At 37.4% G+C, this 13,914-nt stretch overlaps 1 pseudogene; it reads left to right on the forward strand.

Annotated features, from left to right (window-relative positions):
• Nucleotides 1-13,517, forward strand: part of LOC129743546 (40S ribosomal protein S6-like) — a 72,602-nt pseudogene extending 59,085 nt beyond the window's left edge.
• The last annotated feature ends 397 nt before the right edge of the window (nucleotides 13,518-13,914 follow it).

Consider the following 13,914-nt stretch of genomic DNA (forward strand, 5'->3'; position numbering starts at 1 on the left):
CGAACACATGCTAACCTTGCTCTCAGCTTACCACTTAGCGATGCTGCTGCTGGTTGTTAACTCAAGATATCGCACGTATCGGTCACACGACGACTGGTAGTAAATACTAGCGATACCAGCAACATACTACTGCTCAACTAGAGTCGAAGCAGGGTCGGATAGCAAACCGAACGTGAAGCTCATTATCTCATCAACTGATGGCATGTGCGGGTGTGCGTGTGTGTGTGCATGTTTTTCCTGCGCACTTACGAAGATGACAACTTACAGTTGTATATCACCGGAAAGTTGGTTCATCTTTCGCTTTTTGAACACAAGAAGTGCCAATATCACGGATAATGGAGTTGTCATCGTCGAGATAATGTGATAGGCACCAGCATCTCTACTAGCATAATGGCGGCAGATGAAAATTTTCCAATGCATGGAACTTTTCACTGAAGCTTTTTTCCTATGCGAGCACGCTAGAATTCATATTTCCCAGCTTTGAAAAATAAAGCGAGCTACAAATTTTTTTGTAGTAGCAATATTCATTGTAGGGTAACAGACCTATTTTGGGCCGCTTTGGAAATTGGCAGTGCTTTTTTTGAAATAAAAAAAAAGATTTGTTACAATTTTTACAGCTTTATCCATTCATTACGAAGATTAAAGCTTTTCCCGAGCAGACTTTGATGCCCGAAAACCAAAATTATCGATTCCAAAATGATACCATAATTTAATATCGAATTTTCCCCGATAGCAAAACTAGGTTTTATTGTAGCTTCAATATGTAGAAAATGATGCCAAACCTATACCCAAATAAGGCTTTGAGACCAAAATGAAATCACTATTTGGTTTTCTTTTTCCAAGATAACAAAACAAGGCATCATTGAGGTTTTATTTATTACGATAGAGAAGAAAAGTGAGATTAAAATGATAGCATGATTTGGTATCCAATTTTCTGTGATGAAAAATTAGATTTGTTGAAAGGTACTCAAAATTAAATCGAACTGATCATTAACAGCAAATTTGTTCGTTATTGGCGCCCAAAACGATAGCATACCAAGACCAAAATAAGATATCAACAGCAATCTGATATCAACATTTGCTATCGATTTTTTCACGATAACAAAAGAAGGCACCATTAAGGTTTCAATATTTTACATTTCATAGCATGCGGGTTCAAAAATTAGCCATCAACAGCAAACTGTAAGCATAATTTTATGTTGAATTTAATCTGATAGCAAAACTAGGCATCAGCGATGTTCGGCATTAAAATTTATCTGATAGCAAAATTAAGCATCATTGAAGTAAAAGTAAACAGTAAAATTACTCTAAAATTAAGTGATTTTCAAAAAAATTATTACAAACCAACTACCAACAACTTGAAATCACATTTTCCCGTAGTATAATTTAATAAAAAATATTCAACAGTAAAATTAGGCATCATTTATTTTTTTTTTTAAACAGCCGGAAGGCAACAATAGCAAAACTACGGTAAAATTAATTTATGTATGAGTATAGAAGAAAAATGAACTTTAAAAACATATTTGGCGTTGAACTTTGCTGCAACTTTAAAATCTCTTTTATGAGGGTGCTACAAATTTTATTCAAAAAGAAACAGAATTTAATTCAGGATGTTTTCATAATTCTATTAAATCAGAGCATCATTTTGGTCTCGAGATTATGAAATAGGTGTCTCTGAGAATACATTTGTTTAACATCATTAAATGATTGATGATTTTTAAAATCGCGATTCAACGTTATCAATTATCAGATTCAATTTCAAGCTCAACAAACAAAACTCAAAACTAAGCAGTTAATTGACACTTGCGAATTTTATGCATGACAACACAAATGTATCCATGTTGATAACGAAACAAAATGATCATTTTCAACATGAAATATGAGAATAAGCTTTGAGATTCAAAAAACTTAGAATAAATTTAACAGTTTGAATTTTCCCTGTGATGTGATGTGATGACCACAATCCCCTTTAAGAACTTGAAGGGATCAGGATTGGTAAGTCGAAAAAAAGGTCGAGGAAGATTTTTTAGGCATTCGCAGCTGGTCTTTATTTACAAAATAAATAATTAACCAAATTAAAAACAATTAGACCAATACAAAGGGAGAATAAAACTCACTAAGGCCGCTGACACAGTGCTGCGAATGCAAATTAATGCAGCGAACCACATTTGATGGAAATGTATGTGAATCTTTTTTTTTAATGTTATTATTTGGGAATTTAACAGCAAGCTGTCATTCATCCATAAAGTATGTGAATCTCTCAAACCTGACATACTGAATGCGGCGATGTCAATTTGTTCTTCCGCTCGAGTTCGCATTGGTCGCGTTCGCCAATTCGCTTTCACTACGTCATCGGCCTAAGTCGCGTCTATTACAGCAAAAATTCACAGGGCTGCCATTTACAGCAAGACTTGGAACACCGTTCAATCTTCCCAAAAATATACAGAAGAACTAAGACCCGTTTGAGCAAAAAAAATAGCGAAATTGTAGTCTAGTGTGGAAAAATCTTTGAAACGATCTTGTATAGCCTATTTGTATAATGTAATTAAGTATTTGTAAACCAATGTTCATAATGAACGGTCTATATTTTTAGAAGATGAATTGTCGACACAATGAACAATTTGAAAAACATTATGATTCTCGTTAAACCAAAACATATAGGCATATAGTCAATTCTACTGATCCAATCGGCGAACACGCACAAAACGGAGATGAATGTTAACAAACAAACTTTCACTATTTTTACCGGTGGCTGAAAGAAAAAAATTGTTGTTCCAGCTTTAAATTGGCTGATTGGGATATTGGTAAGTACCAGTGATGGTAGAAACACTAACCGGGACAAGCGTCAGTATAATAAGTGAATTCTGTTTTAGGTAACATTTAGTGACCTGTTTCACGTAAACGTTGTTGGAAACATTCCAGAACATCGTGGTTTGTCATCGCCAATTTGAGATCCTGTTCTATAAGTTAAAGTACCAGCGGAAAAAAATCGGTAGTACATATTTTATCACTGACCGGCAGCATTTCAACGAAGCTAGTTTGTTCGTAAGGTTTTTCTCAAAAAGAAAATTCGTCGAGACATATTGTTCAAAGAAGTCTAGTAACCAACGAATTGGTATTTTCAGCAGAATGATTAGATGACTTCTTGGCACAATATCTTTCTGGAAAGCAGCGTCTCGAAACAAAGTTTTTATCTGGAATCTCCGAAATGAGTTTCGGACCGTCAATAAGCAGTAAAGGGGAACCAGGTTGGATAAACAGTTTTTTTTATCTTAATTTTTGACTAAGTTCACTATTTTTATCGATTTTCAATATGTAACATCGTTCTTGATACTAGTGTGTTCCATCAACCAGTACCGCATTTCTATTTGCTAATGTTGCAAAGCCACCAGACAACACTTCATCCGCCAAAGACAAAGAGGAAAACGATGGCGATGGCGATCAAAATGAACCTCCAAAGACGGTTGAGGAAAAGACAGTATCTACTCAAAACTTTGAAAGCTGTTCATCAAACTGAGGGCACGTACTTTGACCGAGGCTTCAAATCAAGAGGAATATCAGCCTCGGCAACATCTTGCTGAATATAATTTTCAATGAAAGCATCCCGCTACAGCAGATGGTTAAGAATCTTTTGATTTCGGTTTGTCTACCGGTGCCTGAATCAAAACCACCTCCAACCCGAGTTCTACTGCGGGTCAAACCCACCGAGGAGGCTGACGAACTGTTCTAAACGTTGTCCAAGGACTAGCCTAAATATATTTATTTGATATTGTACGTTTATATCTACTAGAAATTAAGCATAAGTTAAAAGCAACTGGCATTTTCTAAAATTGTCATTTTTGTGTTCCAAATAATGTATTTTGGAAGATGAATTCTCTTCAGCTAAATCAGTTCTTGACATTAGTTTTATTCAGCCTTATAGTAAGCAATCATTCTATATTGAGGTGTGTTGAGATGATTAAATTGAAGGACTGGTAAAAAGTAAGTATTTTTTTTCCAATTGATTACGAGTGTCACATTCTTAATAGTTAAATTACCATTGATTGCAAATTGCTTGCTTTTATTTCAAATACTGAGATAAACAAACGTAGTTAATGTAAGGAAATTGTCAACCTTATGCTTTTTGTCTTATGAAAAAAACTTGAAAATTTTTAAGGCGTAGGTAATCTACTCTGACACTGTATACAATGTATAACGAAAAAAGTGTGAATATTTTCTTGCCATTTGTTAATGCAAACACTTCTGCAGAATGGTTTTTACAAAAGTATAAATAAAATTTGTGCTTTGTTAACTCTACTACATATATCTAAGTGAGTTGAACCCTTCTCAAATATACATAACTCAAAATTTTAGACTCCTTTGTATAGGCAACACCTTGAATTGTGATGAGAATCATTGTCTGATTTTTTAATTAGGTTTATAAGCTCAAAAACATATTTCAAATTACTTCATAAAAAATGCACAATAATTTTTAGGAATAAACGAATTTTCGAAATTGTATATGAAGAAAACCAAAAAGTTCATTCAAAACTAAAATGATTTGTGAACCTTAAAAAAAAGTCAAATATAAATAAACCGAGACTACTGCAAAACCGACGCTAAGTTTTCGTATTGTTAATGTTAGAAAAGTTGTTATACCATCCAGAACAAAGCCTAATTGTTTATTTGCTACCATGCTTTGTTAGTTAAATTTGGTCCAGCTTTGTCCAAATAACAGTGAAACAATGCCCCAATATTGCTCTCATTACTCATACACGGATTGCACAGCAATGCCAAATTTTGGTTGTATTGGAAGCTCATTGACACCTCGTTAAGCCAGCCTTTTCAAAGGAATTTTGAAGCACACCGATGCCTTATTTAGGATGTAATCGAAACCAACAAGTGGTATCATTATGCTCTCAAAATGCGTTTTGAGACGCTGCACACAGGGGAAAATGATGTAAAAAGGTGATCAAAATTGTTTACGCCAAAACGGAGAGTTTTAAACCCACAGTATCTTCGGAACATTTTACCTACATTTAAAGCACTTTAAAATGAGCTTTTGATAAAAATGATTAAATCACCTAGCAGTGAGATAGAAAAAATATTTTTTGCATTTTTCATTTTAGAGCACTCATGTCACTTGCAAGTTTTTAGATTGTAAAAAATGTAGCAATTTTGTTGAAGACGTGATCATCGTAGAAGCTAACCCAAAAAAGTTAGAAGTGTTCAAAATAAAAAAAAATATTTTTTCATCAAAATTTTCAGTATTTTAACGATATCTTTTCAGGCCAAGCTTATTCAAGCAAGATATGTTTGAAAGAGTTTTGAGTCACTTGAAATTGAACAGTTTTGTGGAACACACTAAATAAAATTTTTTTTTTTTTTTGGAATGGGTTTATGAGCTACCTGGCTGACCCGGAAAGGAAAAGGAGGTCGCAGCAAGCGTTGGTCGAGTGCGGACGGAAAAAATTTATGGTGTCGGAAATTTAAATTTTGTTCTTTCCAAGTTGAATACTAACTGGTTTGATTGAATTTTATTGAAAACTATGTGCACTTAATATTTATAATTCCCGTGAAATGATGAATAGTTGTAAAAATGTGAAAAGACTTGATTTCAAAGTTCGTGATTTGAAAGGCCCAGTGCTATGCCAGGAGTTTTTTCTCCGTCCGCGAAAGTTTATTTAAATTGAATTCGAAACAAACTAATTAAAGTACATCGAATGGCTACCACGGGATTGAAGGAAGCCAGGGTACTTCATGGAAGTGATCATCGAAGGAGCGTGTGCCGTCTTGAAGTAAAATTGTGCCGGAATTTTATTTGGAGCCCCTGTTGGTGATCGAAAACAAATATTATTCGATGATTTTTTCCGCATATATTAAAGATCGAAAAGTGAAAGTAATACTAAACAATCGATGCGCTGGAAGAAAGTAACTAAATGAACAGTTACTGTGAAGAAGTATCGAGCCGCTAATTGGAAAGAAATTTGGAAAAAAATTCTAAAGATTTGTTTGTTCTGGTTCTGAGTTTAGAACGACAAAGGTGGTTTTGGTTAAAGTGATGACGTGACGATTTCAAAATATGTGTCCGAATGGAATCATCATCCAATGTGAGCAGGAAGCTTATGAGTCGTCCATGAAGTTAAAAGAGTGTGAGGAAAAAGGGGCGGCTTTAAAGCGGCCTACTCTATTCCCTGTTGTAATTCTCGTCTTACGAGCTGCCTGGCAGAAGGATAAATAGAATTGTTGTTGGAATGGATCGGTTGCTGCGATTGACAGCAATTTTATGGAAAACAACGGAAGTGCGGTATAGTCGTTTCAAATATAGAATTTTACAAAACAACGGAAGTGCGGTAGTTAGGAGGAATTAGTGTTAATGAAAATATTCAGTAGCAACCCAATTCAAGATTATCAGTACCAGGAAGAACTGGAAGATAACAACGGCGGAAACCTAGCACCTTTTGATGAACTCTGGTGAGATCGTTTCTTTATGAAAATTTATGCTTTTACATAATTATGTTTTATTTTTACTACAGAAAGTGTTTTTAGTAGTTCAATTATTAGATTTGGTGAATTATTTCTTTTATAAATTCTTTGAAAAAAAACCTTTCGAGTTCTAAACAGGACCCGAAAGGTTTTATGTTCTTTTAATGTTTCCCGTTTCCCTTTTTATTTTCAAGAGCGAGTAAAGGCGCTTTATCCTTGGTCGAAGACCAGAAATGATTGTACATTGAAATTCAAAACAGTTGAACGAAGAATAATAATTCTTAGATTTTTTTAATCATTATATTTATAACATCCCTTTCTGTAAAATGACTATTCTCAAGATTTTGTGATTTCTATGTACAAAATAAGTCATTTCCAGCCACTGACGAATGGTCCTTGCGATTGGTGGAGCTACTTTACATAGCGCATAGTCATCATCATCATCATCATCATCAAGGAGCATTTTTCTTAGCATGCTTCCAACGATACTGCCCATTTGAAACGTATGGTACTGGTGGTCCACGTTTCTTCCTGTTCCTGTGTTCCAGATATCTCTGCGTTCTCTGCTCCATGGTAGGCCCAACCACTTTATGTTTTTGATCATTTTAATATTTTTATGTTAAAATGATTGAAAGCATGAACGAAGACAAGATGAACAATAATTAGCTTTTATTGTTCTTTGGGACTCAGACATAAGTTCTGGCTGTGGAAGTATGATAAGTGATAAGTGATAAGTGATACCTGGCTGACCCGGAAAGGAAAAACAGATCGGGGGACAGAAGAGGAAAATTTACATGAGAGTAGAATAGCTTAGAGTAGGATAGCGGCAACAGAGCCCGAGGGTTCTGAAGCACCAGTTTAGGGAAGCGTTAAGATAGTGCTCGACGGACTGGGACAATTGGGCCCTACATGAGCTTCGAGTTAACCCAACCTCCAATTCAACCGAGCAGTAACAGTATGGTAGCAAAAGTTATCATATGCTTACGTCTCGATATCATTGTCAGAAGGGTTCACTATCTTACCGTAGTTGAGTTATCCCTACCTGCCACCTAACCTTACTCGATGCAATAACTTTGAATTTATTATCGTTTTAGATTGACTAAAAAAACATATTTTTCGAATTCAGAACAAAACATCTAGATAAGAAGCTATCTCTCAATGCAGCAATTAATAGAATTTCGCTAAACACAAATAATAATTGTACCAAATGTTTTGGAAATTAAAAAATAATATAGAGATACAATTATGAATTGCATGTTCAATATCTTTTGTACTATCATTGACTTATCAAAATAACAGGATTTAAACCATAATGCAAATGGCGATGCTGTTCTTCTAAAACCTCATTGCTAATTTTGAACAACTTCTCAAACAACTTTCCTCAATCTTTGGTTTGGTTAAAATGAATGTCAATTTTAAAAACCCCGATATTATTTTCCTGGACGAGTAGGTTCTTGTTTATCAGAATCATACCTTCTATCTTCTACATTCCTTATTTGAATTTCAAACCTAATCAAGCTATAAGATCGAACTACAATAAAAAAGTATTAAAACGAGAAAGAACTATGCTGTTCTTCTAAAATCTCGAACATTTACAACTTCACAGAACAACTTTCTTCAATCTTTTTCGGATGAAATAAATTACACTCCTATTTATAAATCTCCAATATTATTTTGCTGTGCTATCATCTATCTTTTACTTCATTATTTGAATTTCATACCAAACCAAAAAATAGACAATTCTATCAAAAAGTTTTGAAACGCAAAGGAAATATTTTTGACAGAAAACTATCTAAACAGCACCTTAATCCAATAAGCCTCTAGTTCTTGTAAAATGCTTGATTTAAGAATAAGCCTTCGAAATTCATAAACCGCAAATGCACACTTACTAGAGCATTGGGGAGAAGGAAACTGTTACTTTACCTTGCCTAGTAGCACATTGAACATTGAATACCTAACCATGCCAATTGTTAACATCCTCATCCATCTAATTCTTGTACAATTAAATTGCCTATCTTATTTTGGCAGTTATCATTCATTTACAATACTGTCTATACTAATCTAACTTGCGCATAATGGAAAAGTGGAAATATCAACATTAAAACAACAAATTGTGATATTTCCACTGCGCAATGCTGTTGTTGTCCAACGGAAGGGAGGGCAAGTGTTTCAACTCCCATTCACCTTATCAACATGGATCATCAAAGAAAAAGTATACGATATTCAATCACCTTTTAATTTATTTTCTATGATCTCATATCGAATAAGGCTACGTGCAACCGCCCTCTCAGGTTTATGTTAGTTTAGAGTCTGTTTCCAAACCTTCAACTTCCATAAACACAGTAATGCACGCCGTCGCCGTGACCCATTACAGCCTAGGGTACGGACTAAATAAAAATAAAAATATTCAGACTAAAACGAGTTAGATTGGAAAAACTAAGAAAAAATAGCTGTTTTCGAACACCTGTATCTTTCTAGTTCGGTTGAGTTCGGTTCATTTTTTGGTTGCATTAGAATCAAGCAGGTTTCAACGTTGTAAAAACATGGAGTTTACAATGTTAAGTTGTTTATTTTGTAGCTTTATAAATGATTAAAGTTAGTTATTTTCGAGGAATTTAAAATATATAAATATGATCGGAAACACTTTTTTTTCAACATCTCACTTCTCTATGCTCAAACAAAAGTCGTGCATCATTCCAGTTACAAACAGCATCGGAGCTGCTGCAGCTTATCTCGACAAAGAACAAACTAACGCCAGAGATCAAAATGTGTTGCTAAAAATAGCGCATTTATGCATATGTACAGAATATAAATTAATAACCCGAAGCCTGGACACAAAGGACAGAAGGTCTACCCATTTTGGAGAAGCTCCCGAACGATGAATGCGAAGGCCACGACCCTTTATTTTTCCGGAATGACGTCAAAGGCCGCGGGTTAGAGCGCGTTTAACGCTATGGATCGCATCATCATCGGTGCACTTTCAGTGTGATGTAAATTCAATCACCAATGTTTCACTTGCATCGGAAAGTGTACGAGGCACTTACAAGCAGAGTCACTGGCAAACTATTTACGGAATTGTGTGGGATTAGTATGAGAGTTGGCAGTGTGATGCACCCAGTTGTGTATACATATACACGTTGACACTTAGGCTAACTAAGCTTATTGATGTGGTGGATAACTGTTCGGTCGAGCCAGACACGTTCCGCTATTTTAGAGTTCTTCTTCAAAACATCTAAGTATGGCCGGCTTCCTGCGCTTGAAGCGAGGCGGCAGTCATTCAATAACAAGCGCAAACACTAATTCTTGCAACGCCTTGACGTGCCGGCTTTTGAGAGAAAGCCATCGCATTCCGGGCGATACATCTGACCTAGCAAAAACGGCTCCAATCAACCGAAACACCAAGAGTGCTGCCCAGAAACAAGATACACAGCAAGCAACAAAGCAGGGCTGAACCTCGAAAGACCGGAACGACGATGAACAGCGCCTCCCCGCGTGAATCTTGCATAATCTCATTTAGCTCGGATGGCGCGGCGCATCATGCGAAGAATGAAGCGTCGAGCTTCAGTATTTTTTTCACCAACCCGGGAGAACCATGACTAGTAGAAGCTACAACAGCTGCTCCACGGAAATAGCCCTTCACCTTCGCAAAACGAGTGCCGGGGCGTCTCGAAGGGCAGTTGGTTGCGGTATACATTTTCATTTTCCATTTAACCCTTTCCAAGGAGCCCGAGAGAGAGAAAGCTTAAGGGTGTTCAGGACGTTCAATGGCGACCGTCAAAAATGGGTTGAACGGCTTTCGTTATCAAAACAAGATTTGATCCAATAATAAACACTCATTAACCATAAATATGAGTGGAAATGTATTCTACAAAATAAAAGCTTGAGTGTGTATTAGAGGTATCTTATAAAACCACGAAGACTCCAAAATTTTGTAGATCAGTTACCCAGTTTTGATCAAAGAGAACTGAACTGATCTTCTCACGTGGTTTAATACAGCCCAATGTGAACTTGGTATGGTCCTGTTCCGAATCTTAGTTCCGTCTTCTTCGCTTTTGTAGCGGTATAAATCCGTAAAACTTTTCCATCCGTGCATACCCTTAATCTATAGCTACAAATGTGCAGCATATATTTATATATCGCGCGATATAGTACCAGTCATTTCACACCAAGTGAACCGTCAAGGACGAAAACTCCGCAAGGATAGGAACGTGTTCTTGGTCGGGGTTGGGAAAGATTTTCTTATCCACTCGCTGATATGCGCTGTATTTTCCACCGGAAAATGGTACTAACCGTTTGTTGTTTTTGTTATTTTTTTTTGTATTGCCGCTTATAGTTTGTATACATGCATAAACATACAGTCCTCGGTTTCCTTTTGCCAGTTTTCCAAGAGTGAGAACACGTCCTTGGTTCAGGGTTCACCAAATAGCTAGCAAGAAGGGCAACTCGGCACCAGCACTATTGCACGTGTCTACAAGAGATTGATGGAAAGGCAAACAGTTTGCTCAATTGCCCTCCACTTTGCTACGCTTTGTGCTTCTCGGCGTTCATTCTTGAAGCCGAAAGCGACCAAAAACAACACAAAACAGTTATAACACAGTCATTAAGTTTGAAGCAGTCGAGCAACTAGAACCATTTTTGGGGGTGATTATGAAAATCTGGAGAGCAAATATAATTACTAGACTCCTTCAAACGTTTCCATTACAATGACGAAAGTTGAATCGGTTTAAAATGAATCATTAACGAACGCGCTCTTCGAAAGGCACGGTTTGGTTTGGAAACTATCTGTCAATTCTATACTTTCTGACACAAAAAGTGTCTGCTGTGGTAACATACACTTTACAGAACTTTTAAAAAAATCCAATAAATTTCCTTAAGCCCCAACTGCCGATTACAATTAGAAGATAAATCTTTGTCAGAAAACTGTGCATTTGAACAGTTCCGAAATCCTGCCGTCTGCCTAAATGTCCTTTCGAAAAAAAAACAAAGTTCCACAAACAAAGTGAATTACAAATTGCGCTTCTCCCGGAGACAAAAAAAACAGAATCGCCACTCCCCTTGCTTGAAAGAGACAGAACATTGGCTGACTATCTATAATAATTCTGGGGCGACAGCAGACCAACGACCAGAACCGAGCGAAACCGCCCAATGATGCCGCTGGGTTGCGTCCAGAAACGACACGAAAAAAACAACACCCAGCTGGAGAAGCGACCCGGTCTCAGCTAGTACGTCGAACAAGTTTATGATTTATATTTCCGGATAGACCCGGGTAAAAGCGAGAATGGTTATTCCATATCAAAGTGGGTTGGGATTGTGGCAACCTCTCGGTCCAGTGTCCCAGAAATTCGGTCGCCCCTCGGTGGTAGTTAATGAAAGACTGACAGACAGATAAAAATGCAGACATTGAAAATACTCGGAGATGAGGCGTGGAAGGACTAGGTTCTCTATTCAGCTTGGATTCCAGGAGAGTACAACCTGAATTTTCCGTGGGTTCACAGTTCGAAAGTTCTTCATTTGCGAGAAATTAAATTGGCAACGAGTGAACCTTCCATTACCCCATCTTCGCATGACGTTTACAGTAGTTACATAGATCTCTCATTACTAAAGGCAAACTATCAGTCTCCGTTGACCTTCTGTACAGCTCGTCAGCCGTTTCAAGACTATCGTAACAGCTTGCCAACGGTATCCAGCAGACTAAATGGGTCCACATGGTACTGGATTCCCTTGAAGTTTTCCCGGTGTCGATAATAACACCAACTTCGTAGTTTTACACAGGTGGGGAAAAGATCCTTCCTCGTGACACCTTCAGAGCACTACTCTGAAGAAAGTATTTATCTGTCATGGTCTGTACCCCAACTCTAAAAGCTTGGCTGGCCTCATTAAATGACGCCTGTTTTTTGAAGCACGTATGTGGCTGTCTTGCGACAGATGGGAGCAGACTACTTCTAGCGACTACATAGTACTGTGAAAGATTTCTGAAAGCAAGAAGGTACAAGTTCACTAAGCATAAAATTTGGCTAGCATAACCATATTTGGTCAGGTTAATCACCTCGGTGCAAACGAATAAAACGTTTCAAGCTGGTATAGTGAAAGTTGGATAACCGATATGCTGGATAACTTAAATTTGAAGCATTCGAGAAGCGTCAATGATACGAGTGTACCAACTCTAGAAGATGGAACCTAAACATGGTCAAGGCAAACCGGAGTATGTAAAATGATCTTCGTCTGAAACTACAAGTATAAAGTGGACCTCGAGGATACGACGGGTACTAGCTAACTCAATCGATGGGTAGTATGCGAGTAGTGCTGTTCCTGTGGAACTGTGGACATAATACCTTCTACCCGGACCTTCTCGAAATAGAAGAGGTGTGGAACTGAAGACATAAGTAATACATGACCTTCTCGAAATAGAAGAGGTTTTTCACGGTACGGTGGATATCCCTTTGATACATTGCCAATGCTGGACATATTAGTTGAGTCGGCGTGTCATTCGAGGCCGTATGTCTTCCTCCAAGTGGCCTCAAGTCACTACGAGGAAACTTCGAACCTTGACTCGCTATAGGAAAGATCAGACCTTGAGTAGCTGAGAAGAAATATCGTAGAGTATATGCTGAGAGAGAATTCATCTACAATAACCGAATTTCGGGATGGAACCAAAGGGTGGAGGCCTCAGACGATGGTTAGGGCCTATTCCCTAGTAAACACTGTAGACGTGGACGTTCGCGGTGTCTCGAATACAGCGTTCAAAACGGTCCAGAAGTTTTTCTCCGCAATTTTTTTTTCAAATCCACCAACGCTTATAGGCAACTCTCCTAGAAATGGTCATGTCACACATCGCTACCATCATTTCTGTAAGCAGCTCTGAGACCACTTGACTTGAGATACTCCCTTCATATTTCCGACTTCAACACAGACTTCTTCATCGAAATTTCTCCTGAACCAACGACTGCCTTGTGACTACAGAGTACCGCCTGGTTATCGAGGTGGTCAATCCTCGTTTACGGATTGCGTTCCAAAGCACTGCGATCCACCACGTTTCCAGTTTGCTACTCTAAGTCCATGGGTGGCATGATATTCTCCACGTATACCTTCTACTCAATAAACTCCACCTGGGGCCGCAGACTTTAAGGAGTGTAATCGAAAAAATACAACACTTTAGTTTGTGAATAACTTCTGAATGCATGGTTTTCAGTGAAGCTACCTTACTATATCATCTTAACATGTGGAAATTTTTGTGACGATCCGTCTAGTGATTTTTGAGATAGCTTCAAATGAAGAAGCTCCTTAACCAACGTTTTTGGGCAGGATCCTCGAAAATCCAGGTAAGTCCCAGTGGAAGACCTTAAAACTGTTGGAAATCAACTTCTTGACCAAAATTTTTATGGTCAATCGTTTCAGGAGAACTAGAGGCACTAACAGTGAACTAAAATTTGAATAAAAATGAAGATGATT

This window comes from Uranotaenia lowii, chromosome 2, assembly GCF_029784155.1.
Source record: "Uranotaenia lowii strain MFRU-FL chromosome 2, ASM2978415v1, whole genome shotgun sequence".
NCBI lineage: Eukaryota > Metazoa > Arthropoda > Insecta > Diptera > Culicidae > Uranotaenia > Uranotaenia lowii.